This window comes from Ambystoma mexicanum, chromosome 10 (assembly GCF_040938575.1).
Source record: "Ambystoma mexicanum isolate Mex_15411 chromosome 10, UKY_AmexF1_1, whole genome shotgun sequence".
Taxonomy (NCBI): Eukaryota; Metazoa; Chordata; class Amphibia; order Caudata; family Ambystomatidae; genus Ambystoma; species Ambystoma mexicanum.
In genome coordinates this window covers 46,392,212-46,409,628 of record NC_090932.1, presented here as the reverse complement: position 1 = coordinate 46,409,628, position 17,417 = coordinate 46,392,212, and the positions used below count along the sequence as shown (strand labels likewise).

Sequence of the window (17,417 nt, the reverse complement as noted above, 5' to 3'; positions counted from 1 at the left end):
CCTGAGGAGCATAAAAGGCTGCTGCAGGAGGGAGCATCTGAAAGAAGCTGGCGCAAGAGCTGGAAAGTCGTCAGCAGTAGCAGAAGAAGCAAAGCACAAGGCTAGCAGTTCATGAGGTTGTGTGACCACAGAATGGACGCCGGAGCAAAGGAAGGACAGATTTCACCTGCAGGCTCTGAGTTGATGTGCTCACAAACTCTGTTTGGCTGTGGTTGCATTGGAAGAGACTGGAAGTAATTGGATGTCTTTCCCGGTGTGCCGAATTGCTGTTATTACACAGTTGAAGATGTGCGTTTACCCGAGGCCTCTGTGCCGAGGGAAGCTCGAGAGAAGGAAACTCTCCCCTATCCAGGCCGGATCTGAGACACACCCGTACTGGGGAGTGGTGTGGGTTCCAAGAGAACCTGTAGCAGCAGCAGAAGTCTGAAAGGCGGGGAGGTAAAAGCCTGCAACCGTTGTGATTTTGGAGTTAGGTAATTGTAATTAGTTATTTATAACGCACTTAATACGCAGAGGTTTCTAAGTGCACACAGTGAAGCTCTGTACTCTGAATCACTTTATAAATACGTTGCTGGTAACTGTAACAAGCATAGTTTATACTTGTGTAGAAGTGAAAGTGAGTGTAATCATTGGCAGTTGTGGGGAAGGCCCGATTTACAAAGGGAATTGTAGCATGCGCTTGTGCAGTGTTTGCTCGCGTAAGAAGAAATCTTTCCTTTTATCATTGTTACCCAATATTCATTACCTGAGAGATTGTATGTCTCCTATTAAGTTGGAGAAAGTTATTCGTAATAGTTTGAGAAGCCGTAGTTGACTTTCCCAAAGTGTTACAAGGACATTTTATCAAAGAGGTTGTGTATCCCAGTACTTGTTAAAGCAGAATGCTTTTTAAATCGAAAGGGAACACAAGTTTAGTAGTTTAAGTTCTTCATTAACAGAAGAACGCGTATACCTAAATCTGCTACTGAATTTGAAACACTGAGAACAAACTTGAATAATTGCAGAAGTTGAAGACACAGAACTAACAAGCATTGCCCAAGCTACCTGGCCTTCTTAAAGTTGAACCAGCACCATTAAGACTTGATCACCAATGTTTTGAAGTTGTTGAAGCCGCTATAAACCCAGAGGTCCTCTAATACAAGGATTGCAAGGTTATTCAAGGCTCAAAGGGTGGCAGTACAGTTTTGGGATAACTAATAGAAGAAGAAAGGTGTAAATGAAGCTGGGGAAGGGAGTTTGGTGCGTGTTAACCGAATTAAATGTATGCAGCGGAGACTAGTGAAGCAGAGAGAGAAACAGTCAGACCGATTTCTGTGGTAGCTGCAAGACTGAAAGCAAAGGCAAAGAGGCTGCCCTTTCCTATGAGAGAGTAGAGTGCCTTGCCAACCTGTAGAGGTGGAAGAGTCTTGTAAGAAGTTGCCCATTAGCTTTTTAAAGCAGGGGGCAGCAGAAGCAATGGAACTGTGGTTGGTTATCATTTTGTCAGAATATTTTCAGTTGAGTGAGGTTGAAGCAGTCGTAGACTGAAGCAAAGGAGCCTGCTTTCACCGTACCATTTGTTGAAGGAAGTTGCTCAGGAAAGGCATCCTCCCTAGAAGAAGCATCCTGACAAATTATATTCACAACGCTGCAGAGGTTACAAAAGAAGAATTGTTAGTCAAGTGAAGTGGCACTTTTGTTTGACCTTTTCCATTCTATCCTGGAAGGAGGTTAACCAGGATCGCCATTGGTATGTTTCTTTGGAACTTTGCACAAACTGATTTAGAAATTTATTTTTTGGAAGCAAACGAAATCTACCCAGGACAAGTAAAAGCCATCCTAGACACTGATTATGTGGTTATCTTTTACTTATGTTTATGCTTTATTTTTGTTTTGTCGTTTAGAGTGAGGTCCAGTTTTGCATATGCTAGGAGTTTACCTGTAGACCATAGACTAGGTAGGGAATTCCCAGTTGTCTGCCTCGCATTACTGACCCCTCAGTGGTTTCCATGTAGCATCTTAGTTCAGCGGGCTGCTTTACTATTCCTCCCTTCATCCTGGGGAACTCCACATAATCCGGATGGGAGAAATGTCGGGCCAATCTTCAATGAGAAAGAGCTTTCTAGAAAATGCAGTCACAAAATATAGCTTCAAAAGAAGTTCCTAAACAGATAACATCTGTCCATCCCAGCATTTAAAAATTGAGATTGTTGGCAAGGGCGAACTAAAAGAAAATAGTTTCTTATATTGCGCTTCATGCTGGACTCGAACCTCAAAGCGCAGTACCAGCACTGGGTAACAAACATGTGCTGCTAAGATTTCTCTGGTATACAAGACCAGAGCTTCGCCCCTGAGCCATTTTTCCAGGTTGTAACTAAAATGTGTTTTTCCCTGAAGAGAATCTACATTTATGCCACAAGAATATCAGGCAAACTAAAACCTTGGAAACTGTTCACATCAACTAGTGGGGGAATGTTTGGAAGGGGGTCCATTGGCTCTATGTCCAGACAGGCTTTCAATTCAAGATCCTCTACCTCCAGCATTAAGGCCTGCCTGGGTGTCCCCTAGTGTTTTAAAAAAAACAGGCCTCCCACTTTCCCACAACCTGAACGGCCTTCATGGGAGGCTGAAGCTCCTTAGCATTGGGTCCTTCCCTGTGCAACGCCATACAAGGCCACATCCGAAGGTGAACCCACTTTTAAAAAATTCACCTATGCAAAATGCATTGCTGAATACCTACTATAATGAGACTAGGACTTGGACTATACAGCTCTTGCCATAAGGGCTATTTCTTTTGCATGAATTCACATGCTCATGAATAAAGCCAGTCGTCGGGCTGGAAATGAATCCTCATACATTTTAAAGCAGTCTACAGTCTTCGACTTTGGCCTTCACCATGCGCCATGGTGGACACCACAAGGAAGAGTCTTTTCTGGGTCTGCTCGAGGTGCGGCCTAAAGAACCTCTTTGTCGAAGTCAGGCATCAGAAATGCATCGGTCTACATCCAGATCACGATGTGGACAGCTGTCCTATTTGCCAATGTTTTTCTTCTAAGACACGGAAAGATAGCCATAGAAGGTTGGTGGCCTGGCTTGAGGAAGGCTTTTAAGGAGTCTGACTTGGCCTCATTGCGCAGTCATGCCTCAGCTAAGGTCGGCAGGCCCGTAGAGCGTACTCCCTTGGCTAAGAGATTGAGATCCTTTGAGGACAACTTCACTGGGTAAGATACCAAAAAAGACAAAATTATATTGTGCTCCTACTACTGCTGTTTCTTTGTGGTCAGCCCCTGCAACTGCGGCACCGATGACCACTGTGTCGACGATGGGCACAGTAGCCCCTTTGCCTGAGAAGCGCCGCTCGGCGATCACAACTTCCTTGACGGGTAGTGCGCCATCAACCAGTTATACGCCATTGACGACTCAATCCTCACACTCATATAAGTCTTTGTTGTCCAGATCCTCATCAACTGTTTCACCAACAACCATTTTGTCGACTATTTCCTCCTCGACACTTACAAAATCCACTGCGACATCGTTGTCAACTGCCATGACTAGCTTCTCCACAACCACGTCTAACGTATCCAGTGTGACGCCTCCAAGGCCCCTGTCTGCCAGTTTCCAGCGGCAGCTCCATTGACCTCACCACCGGCTCCTTTCCCAGGGGTGAGAGTGTGGGCAGGGAGATTCCTTAAGCTCTTCACTTCCTTCCAAAGCCAGTCAGGGCTAAGCAGCCACTCGGATCTCCTAGGACTTCACCCCAGGGTCTGAAAATTGAGCCAGCCAATCTTTCTGACGACAAGCCTCCAGAAGGTTTTTACTCTGACCAGGAAGGTTGGCTGGGGGATCCTGACCTCATTGTTTGAGGACCGATGCTCCCTCCCCATTCTGCTCCACTGTCTCAGCCCAGAAGCCCTTGGCCTCATGCACCAGTGCTACCCCCAGCTGCACCAAGAGATTTGTTGCAGGACCTTTTGTCCACTCTCCACACACTGGTATCAGAACTTCAACAGCATCTGCCTCTGGCAGCTCCCTTGCCTGCTCTGGCCAAGAGTCCACTGTTGCCTTCAGAACCCCACCTTGGTGCCTCCCCATCGGACTCCATCTGCTCCTCGCCAATTGTCCATTCCAGTGCTTTCTGTAATAGAGGCTTCTGCCCTCACGAACACCAATACTAATCCTGACACGGATACGTCCCAGGGTACGTGAGGCATGGATGATTTAGACTACCTCATTCCTGCAGATGGGGAACCTCCAGATATGGACTTGTCCTCCCAGGGCTCTCTGTAGGATGAGGTTAGTTCTTTTCATACCATACTTAGCGGGGCTGCAAAGCTTTTCAATTTGGTCCCTGAAGAGAAAAGGGAAGGAAGGTTTTATTTTGCGAGGTGGGTGTCTACCAGGAAGACAATGGTGTCAATACCCTCTACTGGACGACATTTGGGAGGGCGGCCTGTTAGTCATGAAGAACCCTTTCTTAGCTCCTCCGAAGAAACAGCAAAAAAGTACAAGTTGCCAGACAGTCGCCAATTGTTTAAGGTCTCGACCATGACTGGGCTCTGTTTTCAGCTGCAGTGAAAACTGTTTTCCAAATACCCTCTTCGGCCATGTATGGTGCCTCTGAATCCAGAGGGTAAGAAGCTGGAGGCGCGATGGGCAAACGTATCACTACAGCTGCATCCATGATATAAGCTGCCAACGCATTGGCCATTCTCTCCAGGTATGATAGTGCTCTGGTACAAACTGGGCCCATCCTAGATTTCTTACCAGAGGACAAGAATGCAGAGGTTTTAGCCTTGTTCCGTGACAGAGGAATTGCTTCTGACCATGCCATCACGGTCACCCTATATGTCGCAGACTTGGGTTTATGGCAAATTGGCAATGGAGCAGTTCTGTGTCTTCAGAGATGGCTCAAGGCCACTAACCTCTAAGCGGATGTCTAGGCCAAAGTTGTTGCCATGCTGTTCAATGCAGTGGACCTCTTCAGCAAGGCTGTTGACCATACGCTGGGGTCCATTAAGATTGATACTGAAATGACTCTCTCTCGGGGCATGTTTTAGCAGCAAGACAGTGCTTTCGCCACCCCCACCCCCGCCCCCTGTAAGTGATTTCAATCCGGCACACACCCAAGTCGAGCCTAGCGTGTAGTGCGCAATTGAAACCTTTTTTTTTTTTATCTATAAGTTCAATATTCTGAACGATATACCACTCATATCACACCCTTCCACTGAGACCCCCCCGATCATACTGAACCGGAATCTGGCTAGTTTACAAAGGTAAATATTTATGTATTTAGAATTTATCACAATATATTTGAATAGGTAAACCATCACCAATGGGGTGACAGAACACTGAATAATATCTTTAACACACTAGGAATAACTAATGAGCAAAACAAATGCAGCACAGAAAATAATACTTTTGTGTTGGTTCAGATCAGATAGCACTATGGTTAGAGGTTCCCCCTGCAACACCCCTCAACCCCCAATAGGCAATGTAAAGAGATGGGAGGAGAGAACAGGTATTCAGGAATAGCACAAATCAGACGGAATATCAGTCCCACCTTCCCCCATCAAACGCAAGAGAAAAATGGAATTGACTTTTCAGCTGTTGGCATTGCTTTAAAATTGTCTTTAGAATTGACTGGGCAAAAACACCAAATATGGTTAAAAATACTTAAATTGTTGTAAATTCCTATGGGAGCTGCTGTGAACAGTTGCACACAGTCACAAACAATGATTTAGTCCAAAGAAAGCATTTGAAATCTCAAAGTCCAAGTAAGAAACAACTTAAAGCTATTTCACACGTGTAAGACCTTTCAAATGTTTAAGAGCATGGCAAACTTTTCCTTGCCCGATTTTCATTATAATGGGAGAATTTTGTTTCTATCCTAAAAACTGAGGGAGTTATAGAAGTTTTAGTGAGTCGTTTTTGCAAATGGGCGCAAGGATGGAAAACAGAAATGCACTTTGAAAATGAAAGATGGGTTTGATTACCCTAGATGAGGACTATGAAAAAGCAAATACCATAGAGGGATCTTACAGTCACGTGATAAGCGTAACCCGCCTGCTGTAGAAACCCTACTTCTTTAGATGAGAAAATAGCGCAAAGATGGTTCTAACAATACTGGTTCTGAATGAAAGATAGGATGGGTTTGAGATAGGGATAAGACAATGCAAATATACTATGGGCCACAGTTCTTCCTATTAATACTCACAGGACAAGTTATTAAATTGGACCGTCAGTTCTGGTCATGGATTGGATCTGGTCTAGGAAGAACACCACCTCAGGCACGGGATTGGATCAGCTAGGCGGGTCACAGGTTTTGCACAGGATCTGTCCTTCTTGTTTGTGGATATTTCAATCAGCTCAGGCAACCCTAGTGGTGGCAAGCCAGAGAGTTTGAGGATACTGGTTCAAAAGGCCTTCTCACACCACACAGCGCTTCACTGGGTGGAGAGAATACATTTGAGCCTTGCTGGAATCAATGGTTCTCTATTGTTGGCGAGAGTTTTGGCCTCTGGATCTGGAAGAATATTAAAGCTGTATGTAGAATGCTGGATCAGAGTGCTTCGCCGGAATCGGGAAAGTCAGTGGATCATTGAGTCCCTATGTGATGTCAGCTGTCTCTATTTACGCTTTCAAATTGCATCACAAAGTAGGTGTATGGGCCGGCTTAACTAAGCCTGCCCCTGTGAGCTGGGATTGGACCAAAACTTCATCTCCGCCTTGCAATTTGAGTGATTGGATCAAGACCGGATGATGTCACATTTTATGGTTTGCTTTACAGTCCCCAGAGACCTCCCTTTAGCCACTGGTCTCAAAATCGGATTTTATACTAAATGTACATTTCTACATTGGTCACCTTTATGAAAATCACACATAAAGATGCCATATTTTATGTAGCAGCTATTCCTCAAAAACCCAGAGCGGTGGGATCTTGTCTCAACTTTCTACAGAATTTTGTTCTTTTTCGCTAGGAACACAATTTCCAAATTTTATGCAAATTTCCACAACTGTGTGTTTTTACGTAGGGATGTGTGTACATTTTCACAAGCTTAGCATTCATACATTTCACATAAAACCACATATATTGCCTTGCCTGTCCAGAACATGTCACACGGTTCTACCGCCTCTTCACACGTGCAGCCAAAAATTTAATTAACTACTGTCATTTTTATATTTTTCACCACTTCGAATAACAAGTTGAGTCTTTTAAAAATTGTTCATTCTTAACAGCAGTTGGTTGTTTCGCCCCTTTGTCTCTCCTGGGAGTCCAGTGCATCACCCTCGTTGGGGAAGTGACTTCCAGGAGCGATTTCCGACCACCTTCACTCCTCCGTTTCCTGGGCTGGAAGGCTTGCTATTTTTCATTCTCTTTCTGTAGACAAGAGTCTGTTCTAACCCACAATTATAATCTGCCCGTGAGTTTCTGCTGAGAGGAAGGCCCTCCTTCTGGGAGAAAACTGCTTTTCCGGTTCTTGCAAGTCAGCCAGGTTAATTAACTTCAAAATTCCAGCAAAAAACAAATTTGTTGCATCAAACCTAAATGCATTACTTTCTTAGCCTTAAACTCTGTGGGATCCAAAACACAACTAAGATCTGTACTCCTATTTGGCAACAATCCTTTTTGTTTGCTAATACAGCAGACTTTTTTAGTTTTGGATCACTTTAAAGTTTCATCAGTAACTCATCTGACAGCTGTCATTCAGGTAGCCATGGGTACTGCACCCAGCTTTTGGCATGGGCTGTCAGTTTACAGACAATCCAGTTTGTCTGAAGAACGTTTGGCTCTTCACATTAGGACTTTGTATGTTTCACAATGCTTCATTAGATACATGAATTTTACCGCCAAGCAAGATTTTGAATGTTGAGAAGTGTTGCGTTACAGGCATTTTGGAGTTTTTAGCAACAAAGCAAATGTTATTTGTAGGCACATTTTGGGGTTTCACTTGCAAAGTACTGCTTCTCTCTCTGCACTCTGTTTGCTGGTCATGGAGCCCACTGGCACATTTTCGGGAGGGTGTGCTCTATTCCACCGCACATCCACCATGGGTGGCAGGTTGTGCATCCCTCTTTTTGTTTGCTGACGCACACGGTTTTTGTAGGTTTTTGGCGCGCACATGGGTTTTGCCATCATTGTTGCCGTTTCTTTCACCATAACTGGCAGGGTGATACCGCATAGCATAGCATAGCATAGCGGAGTCGGTCAATACATCCCACACCCCCAAAAGGGCATTTCTCATGATCTTCAAGGGACTAAAAGCCGTCCTATCGGCAACCCTCCCGTTCCAGCGCTCGAGGCTTACAGGGACGATCGCAGTCTTACAGAGGGTGTGCACAGGGCCGACTAAGAACATCGTCCAGATCGCAGACACCGAACCAGGCCTGACCCAAGTCCAGGGGCCCTTTCTCCCACATCCGCACCCCAGTGGGAGGCCAACTTTCACAATTTGTCGATGAGTGGCGCAACATCCCACTCGACAAGTTGGTGTTCAGTGGGGTCACACCCTCGAATTCCGAGGCAAATTCCCCTCATTCCTCCTGTCATGAAGAAAGAACAGCATCTGCCTCTACTCTTGCAGGAGCTTTGGGCACTGTTAAAAAAACAAAACAAAAAAAAAGAGCCAGTGCCAAAACACCTCTGTGGCTTCGGAGTGTACTCCAGATATGTTCTAATACAAAAGAAAACTCGACACATTTCTGAAGTCCCAAAATTCCAGATGGTCACACTACAGCATGATGTGCTCTAACTACTGGAGGACTTCCTGGCCTCCTTGCACCTGGAAAATGCCTACTTCCACATCCCCCTTCATCACAGGCATAGTCGATTCCTCAGGTTTGTTGTCAACGGCAAGCATTAGCACTTCAAGGCCCTTCCCGTCAGCCCTGAGGGTCTTCACTAAGTGCCTGGTTCCAGTAGTGGCTCAGCTATGATGTGCAGCCTTCTGTCTAGCCCCACCTAAACGACTGGTAGATCCGTGCCCGCTCTTGGCCTCTGTCCCTGCAGCACAGAGAGGAGACCATCCGGTGCCTCGCTGGGATTCTCTATCAACTTTCCAAAGTCCTGCATGGTGCCATCCCAGAACGTGCTCTTCTCACATTCATGTCTGAACATGCTGACGTGTCTGTGTTCCCCCTCGGAGAAGAGGGTCTTGGCCTTCTTGGGCAAAGTGCAATAGCTCTCAGCTCTTCCAGTGACGACTGTCCTCTCCATCAAATTGCTTCTGGTGATGTCCTCATTCATCCCTCTAGTCGCTCATTGCAGGCTGCAGATGAGACTATTACAACAGTTCCTGGATACCAGGTGGCAGCAAATATCAGGCTCCTGGAACGACAAGATCACACTCATTCCAACATTCAGGACAACCCTGCAGTGGTGGTCCATTTGTCAGCATCTCACATAGGGCGCTCACTTTGGCCTTCTAGCGCATCAGGCCACAGTCACCACCGACGCCTCCCTAGAAGGTTGGGAAGCTCACCCAGTGCAATTTCCCACCAGGGGCTTATAGCGGAGAAGGAGTTGCACATTAACGTCCTGGAGCTGCGTGTGGTGTTATGGGCTCTCAAGCGATTCAAACCCCAACTCCAAGGCAAGGTGGTCTGTATCTTCATGGACAACATTACCACCATATTGTACATCATGAAGCTGGGGGAACCCGAGCTCCGATTCTTTCCAAGGAGGCGCAAGCAATGTGGTATTGGGCGATAGATTAGCAGATGTTTTTCATCTCATTCCATCTTGCAGGCATTTGCAATACCATTGCGGACTCTCTCAGCCGAGAACTACAATCCTGCCGCGAGTGGGAACTTCAGTAAGCTCAAGTTCTTTGTCTCTTCTCCAAGAGGGATCAGCCGCAAATCGACCTGTTTGCTATGGGAGCAAACGCAATGTGCCAAAGGTTTGTTAGCCAGTACCGGCAACCACAGAGACGCCTTCTCGCTCCCCTGGGAGTGACAATTTCTCTGCATGTTCCCTCCTGTCCCTCCTATTTCGCGAGTGCCAAGGGCACTCAAACAGATCCATTCCAAGATGATACTCATTGCTCTGGCGTGGCCCAGGCTGATCTTGTTCTCGGGTCTGTATCATGTCATTACTGCAAACTTAAAAATGCCGAAAAAGAAAATACTGAATTTTGAGATGCACATTTCCGTGTGTGTGTGTGTGTGTGTGTGTGTGTGTGTAGGGGGGTTAGGGTTCTAAAAAGAAAGGAGGGTGTGGGGGAACAGCGCCCCCCCTCCGTATAATTGCAGGGAAATATTTGAAGAAAAAAAAATAGTCATTGTCGTTTTCGCCATTACAAGTTTGCAGTAATTTATAGATCCCTCAGATCTTCACTGTCTGTTGGTGGCTCCTTGCTTCATATTGCCTCCTCTTCTGGACCTGCTCTCAAGAGAGGGAGGGTCGTCCATCATGACCCAGTATCATTGAAACTGGTGGCTTGGCTCCTGCAAACCTAGAATTTGTACATTACTCTTTGCCTGCGATTGTAAGGATATTCTCTCTATGGCTAGTGCATCGTCGACGCATGTATTCTATAGGCACAAATGGAAACATTTCTCACTGTGGTGTGACTTGCAGGGGATTTCTCCCCTTCACATAAAAGTTCCTTAAATTCTCTCATATTTGCTCTTCCTAACAAATGCAGGATTTGCTCATGGGTCTGTCAAGGTGCTTCTTGCAGCTATTTCTTGTTCCACTCGGACGCCTGGCAGGATTTCCTTGTGGTCTCATAATTGTTAGAGTTCTGCCATGGTCTGTTCAGAGCATTCCCTCCTGTGAAAGGGACATCCCTGTGTGGGAGCTCAACGTAATTCTGTCGCAATTGAGTCCTCCTTTTGAACCTCTTCAGTGTTCATCTAAAGTTTTTCTCTTGGAAGACTGTTTTTCTGGTGGTGATTGCTTCCCCCAGACATGTTGGCGAGTTACTAGCTCTCTTGTAAACAACTGTATTTGTCTTCATCAGTCCAAGGTGGTGCTACAGACTCCTCCATCCTTCATGCCAAAGGTTCCATCGGACTTGCATTTGAACGAACCTTTAGTTCTGCCCGTCGTCTTCCCCAATCCGGCTTCTCCCGCCGAACAGGCTTTGCATTCACTGGACGTGGCGCATGCTTAAAGGTCTACGTTGCACGCACTAAGGCTTTTCGCACAACCTCTCGGTTGTTTGTGACATTTGCATCGGGAGGACAGGGGAAGGCACGCTCCAAGACTTCCATTTCCAGGTGGCTCTCTGGCTGTATCACGCATTGCCATCGACTTGCGAACAGGCCGTTTCCAGAGTCATGACTTCTTCTACAGCGTTTCTGTCTAGTGTTCCCCAGGTGGCCATATGCAGGGCTGCTACATGGAGGTAGACTAATATCCTTCACAAAATTGTTCTGCGACAGGGATTCCAGCAGGGGTGCTGTGTCGCCCAGGAAGTGCTTTTCAACCTGTTTGCTTGATTTGAGTCTGTTCCAGAGGTGAGCCATTGTATTGCTTTTGTAGAGCCTGTGCCCCTCCCATGGTTGTATATGTACTGCTGTATAATCGTATTCATGAGCATGTGAATCCATGTAAGAGCCCATGTTTGAGAAGGAACAAGTTTCTTACCTGTAACTCCTGTTTTCCAGCATGGGTATCATGCGTGGATTCACATGCGATCCTCCCTCCTGCCCCTCTATGGCTCTAAATTGGTTCCTACTACCACTTTCTGTGCGCTTCTAAATCTGAAGCTGGCCACTGGGGGTGGAGCTAAGGAGGACAAATGCCATTGGCTTGGGTAGTATGACCCAAAGTGACAGGAATAGGCTGTATAAGCGACAAGTAGTTTTCAGTTTTAATAAAGCAAAACTGCTTTAATATTACTGAGGATTCACAGCCTGACATGGAATATTCATGAGCGTGTGAATCCATGTAAGATACCCATGCTGGAGAACAGTAGCTTGTTCCTTTTCCGGTATTCAATGTACCCAATGTTTTGTTTCTGTTCTTGCTCCCCCATAATTTTTCAAAGCTGGGGGTGATTTAGTTCAGTGCTACACGAAGGGATGCTTGCAACAGGAATCGAAGAGACCTGCACGCTGTAGGGCCATTGGTATGCCACTGAAGGACGGTAGGAGTATGCGGTTTCACGTGGTAGCAGCAACCTCCCAACGGTGCATGCCCTGAAGATCCTTCTGTTGATCTTCCCTTGGGAGGGGTGGCTTCTACCGAGCACTTTATTTCGCATGGTTACTTATCCAACGAGAAGACCAATGCTGTAGGTGCAGTCCGCTGACATCACCCCAGTTGAGTAGCTCAATAAGTCAAGCACTCACCTTGAAGATCTGACAAATTAGCTGCAACTATTCGAATCCCGGCAGCACTAGCGGTGGTTTTCAACCTTTTGAAGAAGGTCCAATAACTACCATTAAACATGATTCGTGCTTAGAAGTCTGATGGATTGGACATGAAGTGCTATATATAAGCATGCTATTACTAATATCACAGGTATTTATAATTAATATATTAGCATGTTGGCAATGTTGGACGCCCAGTTGGCAGCTCTTTCTGCCAGAGCCACCCTGCTGCTGCGTCTTCAGGGTGCACTTTTTGGCCACTGCCTAGCTCCTTGCAACACCCGCTACTTCTCTTCTCGCCCCTCCCACGCCCCCCTTGCCTTTGCTACATCAACTGCACTTGCTGTGGTACACGTTTTTTTTTAAACCGATGCTGAAGACCTTGAGGTTAATCACTGGGGCTCCAATGGCAAATGAATGACTACTTCCTCGGGCCTTTAGCAGGCGGTAATGCCGCCTGGTCCCCGTTAAGGCCTATGAACTTGGGGCCCATCTGATTGCACCTGGCAATGGGCCATCGTGACATCCATTCAAAGGCCGAAGCACTTGCGCGGTGTTTTCCGTCGGAGGAAAGGAAGGCAGTCGCGCCCTGGAGTTGGGCGCACGGGGTGGGTGGGTGTGTGTGTGTGTGCATGCGTGCATCGCCTGCCGCGCAGATCCGCCGGAATGTGGCGGTCTCGCTTTGAATCTCCGAGGGTTAATCATTCACACAGCGCGGCCTTCTGTCTCCAGAGTGGCACATACTTCCCGAGCGCCAGAGGAGCAGAGCCCGGTGCTTTTTGACATCCTTCTCGAGTTGTTTTCCATATTTGGGAATGTTTACCCGATGCACTGATCTATCGAAAGGGGGAGGGGAGGTGACTCAGGCTTAGCTGGGCGCAGGCTAGGAATTCTTTTTGGTAAACTTCATGTCCCGGTCTCCCCTCGGAGCGCGCTTTCCGACTCTCAGTTCTCGTGAACCTCCTGTGCCCGCAGGCGAAGGATCGTCCACGCACCTGGGACGGCGGTAAGTGGTTGTGTGCACGGAGAGAAGGGGTTAAGTCGTGCGGGCAATGTATGGTGCATCCTGTCTCGCCTACCGGCTCCGATGCACCGCGAGAGCCGATAGGCGAGGCCTCGCTCCAAGCCCTTCCGTTCGGAGGCATTTTCATTTCAATTAATAGCTCGTTCGCTTAAGCTGGATTGATTGTACATTAACCTACCTGTGCAAGTGGGCGGGGAATTCAATGTGTAGAGTGGGTTCCATCCACTATGACACGTGTGCACCCACTGTCATGTGTGAGCAACCTGGCGCACTAACTTGACATCTAGTAGATGTCCTTCCACTGATCGTGTCATGGTGTTGGCGTGTTCACTGGGCCTGGCTGGGACATGGGCCCGCCACTGATCGGGTCATGGTGTTGGCGTGTTCACTGAACCTGGCTGGGACATGGGCCCGCCACTGATCGGGTCATGGTGTTGGCGTGTTCACTGGACCTGGCTGGGACATGGGCCCGCCACTGATCGGGTCATGGTGTTGGCGTGTTCACTGGGCCTGGCTGGGACATGGACCCGCCACTGATCGGGTGATGGTGTTAGCGTGTTCACTGGACCTGGCTGGGACATGGGCCCGCCACTGATCGTGTCATGGTGTTGGCATGTTCACTGGACCTGGCTGGGACATGTGCCCACTACTGATCATGTGGTGTTGTTGCCATGTTCACTGAGCCTGTCTGGCACACAGGCCCTTCACTGATCATGTCTAGTTTCTTCGCAGGATCTTCTGTTTGGGAGAATGTTCGTGACATTTTCAAGCACGCACAGTTAGTTTTCCTTTGAAACTAAGATGTCGCCATACAGTAAATGCCGAGTTTCATTCATTGGTGTATTCAGGGTGACTGCAGTGGTTTCAGACACTGCATACCCGAGAAACCAGCGTCTGAAACCTTTCAATAATGCTCGTCTGTGCGTGCGTGTGTGTGTGCGCGCAATGCTCTCGTGCATTTCTAACCCCCCTAGCCAGCGTTTGTACCAGGTGTGCGATCAAAAGCCTGTTCTGATTGGTGGTCCTTCAATCACGCCCCATATAGCGAGCCCTCGGCTGAAGAGGGAGCAGTTAGACCGGTGGGTAATCCAGGACCCTTCCCACTTGGACTTAGTGCTGATCTCTGTGACTGCCCTGAAAATTCCCGAAATACGGGCATGTAACACTTTCTTAATAACTCACTGGTCAGGCTCTGGTCCATGTGCCATCCACCCTGCCACAGTCTACATCTATTGCCCCATGTCACCTGCACTTCAGTGAAGCCAAACCCAAGCTATTGCCTATTGACTTTCTGTGTTTGAAAAGTTACCCATGAAATCAGTCTAGGAAACCCAGCTTTTCCTGTGAGCTATGGGCCACCCTTAAAATAGGTGAAACGTACCCACTGTGGCCTCTGCATTCTGTCCTTGACAAGACACCTAAAAATAGACCCACTCACAATACCCGGTTACTGCTGAACTGCTGAACATCAACGCAACAGCAAAATGATCTTGCATTTTTACTCTCTCTCCCACTGATCTAAAGCATCTCTTTTTCAGGTTCTCCATTGTTGTTGCGACCCCTGACATGTACACTCTTTCTGCAACAAGTCCTACATCACAGACCGCTTTGACTCACCCTCAATTTTACTTCTTGCTATAACAAAAACCCTAATCCCTCCCCATGACTCGGATAAACTAGCGGCTCTCCACCCTGACTCTACCTGCTTCCAATCTGCCTGAAATGTTTGGAAAGGCTGTAGAGTGGTATAACTTAGCAATGACCTCTTCACCAATGCCCCCCCCTCCGCCCGTCTCGCATATCGGCACCTCCTCTTTTGAATATACCACTATTGAACTCCTCCTTCCTACTCTTCTCACTGCTCTGTCGGCCCTCTGAACTCAACCTTCTTGAGTCGATTTCAAGCGACATCCTCATCTTCAATGACCCAGAAGTAGTTCAAGCAGGACCCTCTTGCCTCTTTTATGATGTGAGGACCTCTCTCCCGTCTCTCGCTCTCCGTTTCATGCCTCTTTCATGGATGTACAAAAAAGGTGGGTGAGGCGCGCACTCCCGGTCCTGGTCAATTAAACCTGTTGCAAAAAATAGGTAGCTGGGTCACATCCCAAAATGGACAAATATTCACAGGGTTAGATCCCTTCTGCTGAAAATCAGGTACTCAGTATTAACAGGGTTAGATCCCTTGCTGCAAATCAGGTAGTCAGTATTAACAGGGTTAGATCCCTCAGCTGCAGTTCTGTGGTCTGTGGTTGTTCTCCTCCTAGCGCTTTCTTATCTCAAATAATCATCAGGGAGGCTGTTAAGCAGGTGTGTCTAATTAGACTCAAAGGATTCTGGTAGCTGTAGTGAAAAAAGTTTTTTTCTGTTCAGGTTGCCAGCAACCGACACCCCTCCAACCCTCTTTCATGGATGTGTTTTCACTGCTAAAAACTAACATCGTTGGATAAACGATATTTGTTTTCACCCACTAAACATTCGTCCCAACATATTTTAGGACTGGTACAATTTATATAAAGAAACTCCAGTCCTAGAATAGGTGGGGAACGTGTTGGATATTGGCATCAAAAAAAGTTTACCCAACAATGTTTTCAGTGCTCAGAACACAGCATAACCTATTCCGTTGACCATGCCATGAATTTCATTATGTACTTATGACTCAATTTCACCAACATTATCCTGCACACCCATTCATATCTTCCCACACAGTCCTACACCCTGGATCACCTCATAGATCCAGACCCTAAGGTGCACTCGCTACCATCCATTGGCTGGAGGTATTTGACTACTTGTGACTAAGAAATGGTGTGCTCTGTCTATATATAGAATTGAGGTGGTGAGTGGCATTTTTATGTGTGGCTAGTAGCTTGCAACGTGCATTTTTTTCCCCTCCAGACCCTCAAAACAAGCTTGCGCTGGGATCTACCAAATTGGCGCAAATTACAGACTATCACCTTCCTCCTAGCCTTGGAATATTCTCTTGTTTCGCTCTCCTCTTCAATGGACTCTGCCAAATGCCAAATCCTCTTACAGTCAATCTTTTCCCTTCACAATCACCCTTGCAAACTTTTATCTCCCCTCCAAACTTTGCTTGCACCTCACAAGCCAACATCCATTGCTGTCTCCTTTTTTGCTAATGGCTTTGCATTTAACTTTTCCTCTAAAATCTCTACAATTTGTAACACTCAGCCATCCCGGCTTTCCCTCTGCCATTCTCCTTCTGTTCTCGGTCTCTCCCTTCATTACTTGTACACTTAACTACTTAATCCAGACTACTCCCCTACTACCCCTACAAAATGAGCATGCATCCTTTGCAGCGCCATTCATTTTGTGCTCCTATTGACCCTTTTGCTCCTCAGTCTCAAACACTTCGTCCCAATCACCTTCCCTCCTCTCTGAACTCTTAACCTACCTCAGCTGGACTCTTTCCGGTCTCCTTCAGATCTGTAACGGCCCCAACCATTCTGGAAAACGATCTCCTGGTTTCCCTCCTACCCCATAATTCAAAGGTCCTTCAGCAGGTGGTCTTAAACCGTATTGCTGAGTACTTTGAGCGATCGATAATGGCCTTGGAGAACCGCTACATTCTGGCTTCCATAGTTAACACTCCACAGAGACAGCACTAATGGATGTCCTCAACTTTGTGTCTGATGCTCTGTGTTGCAAAGTCTCTTCTATACTCATCATTTTGGACCTCTTTATCTTTTAACACCTTTGACCGCTCCCCTCCTCCTCACTCTCGAGGACCTTGGGTTTCACAAATCTGCCCTAGACTTGACTCTCATCCCTATAAAGTCTCTTTTTAAAGTCTTACTTGCAAACCTCTGGCCCCACCTCTCTCCCGGTCTGCGCCCCCCCCCCCCCCCAAGGATCATCCTTGGACCAATCTCTTCACTCACAGTTCTTGTCCTTTTGGCTTTCACTGTTCATTCTTTGCCGAGGACAATGACATTTTAACTTCTTCCATATCCCGAAAGAAGAGATGTTGAATTTGTAACATAATGTTTTTGCATAAGACTTTCTGAACCATGAGTTACCTTTTTAATTGTTGGGTCTTCTATAGCGCCACTTCTGATATTTGAATGACCTCTTTATG

At 46.8% G+C, this 17,417-nt stretch overlaps 1 protein-coding gene across 6 annotated transcripts in view; it reads left to right on the top strand.

The window, feature by feature from the left end:
* Window positions 1-17,417, top strand: part of LPP (LIM domain containing preferred translocation partner in lipoma) — a 1,982,563-nt gene that overhangs the window by 216,782 nt on the left and 1,748,364 nt on the right. For 2 of the 6 annotated variants that reach the window (XM_069617471.1, XM_069617469.1), the window contains exon 1: window positions 13,097-13,306. The exons of the other annotated variants lie outside the window; for them this stretch is intronic. The gene's annotated coding sequence lies outside the window, so the exon portion shown is untranslated. Of the gene's footprint in view, window positions 1-13,096; window positions 13,307-17,417 lie in introns of those variants that run through there. 6 annotated transcript variants of the gene reach the window in all.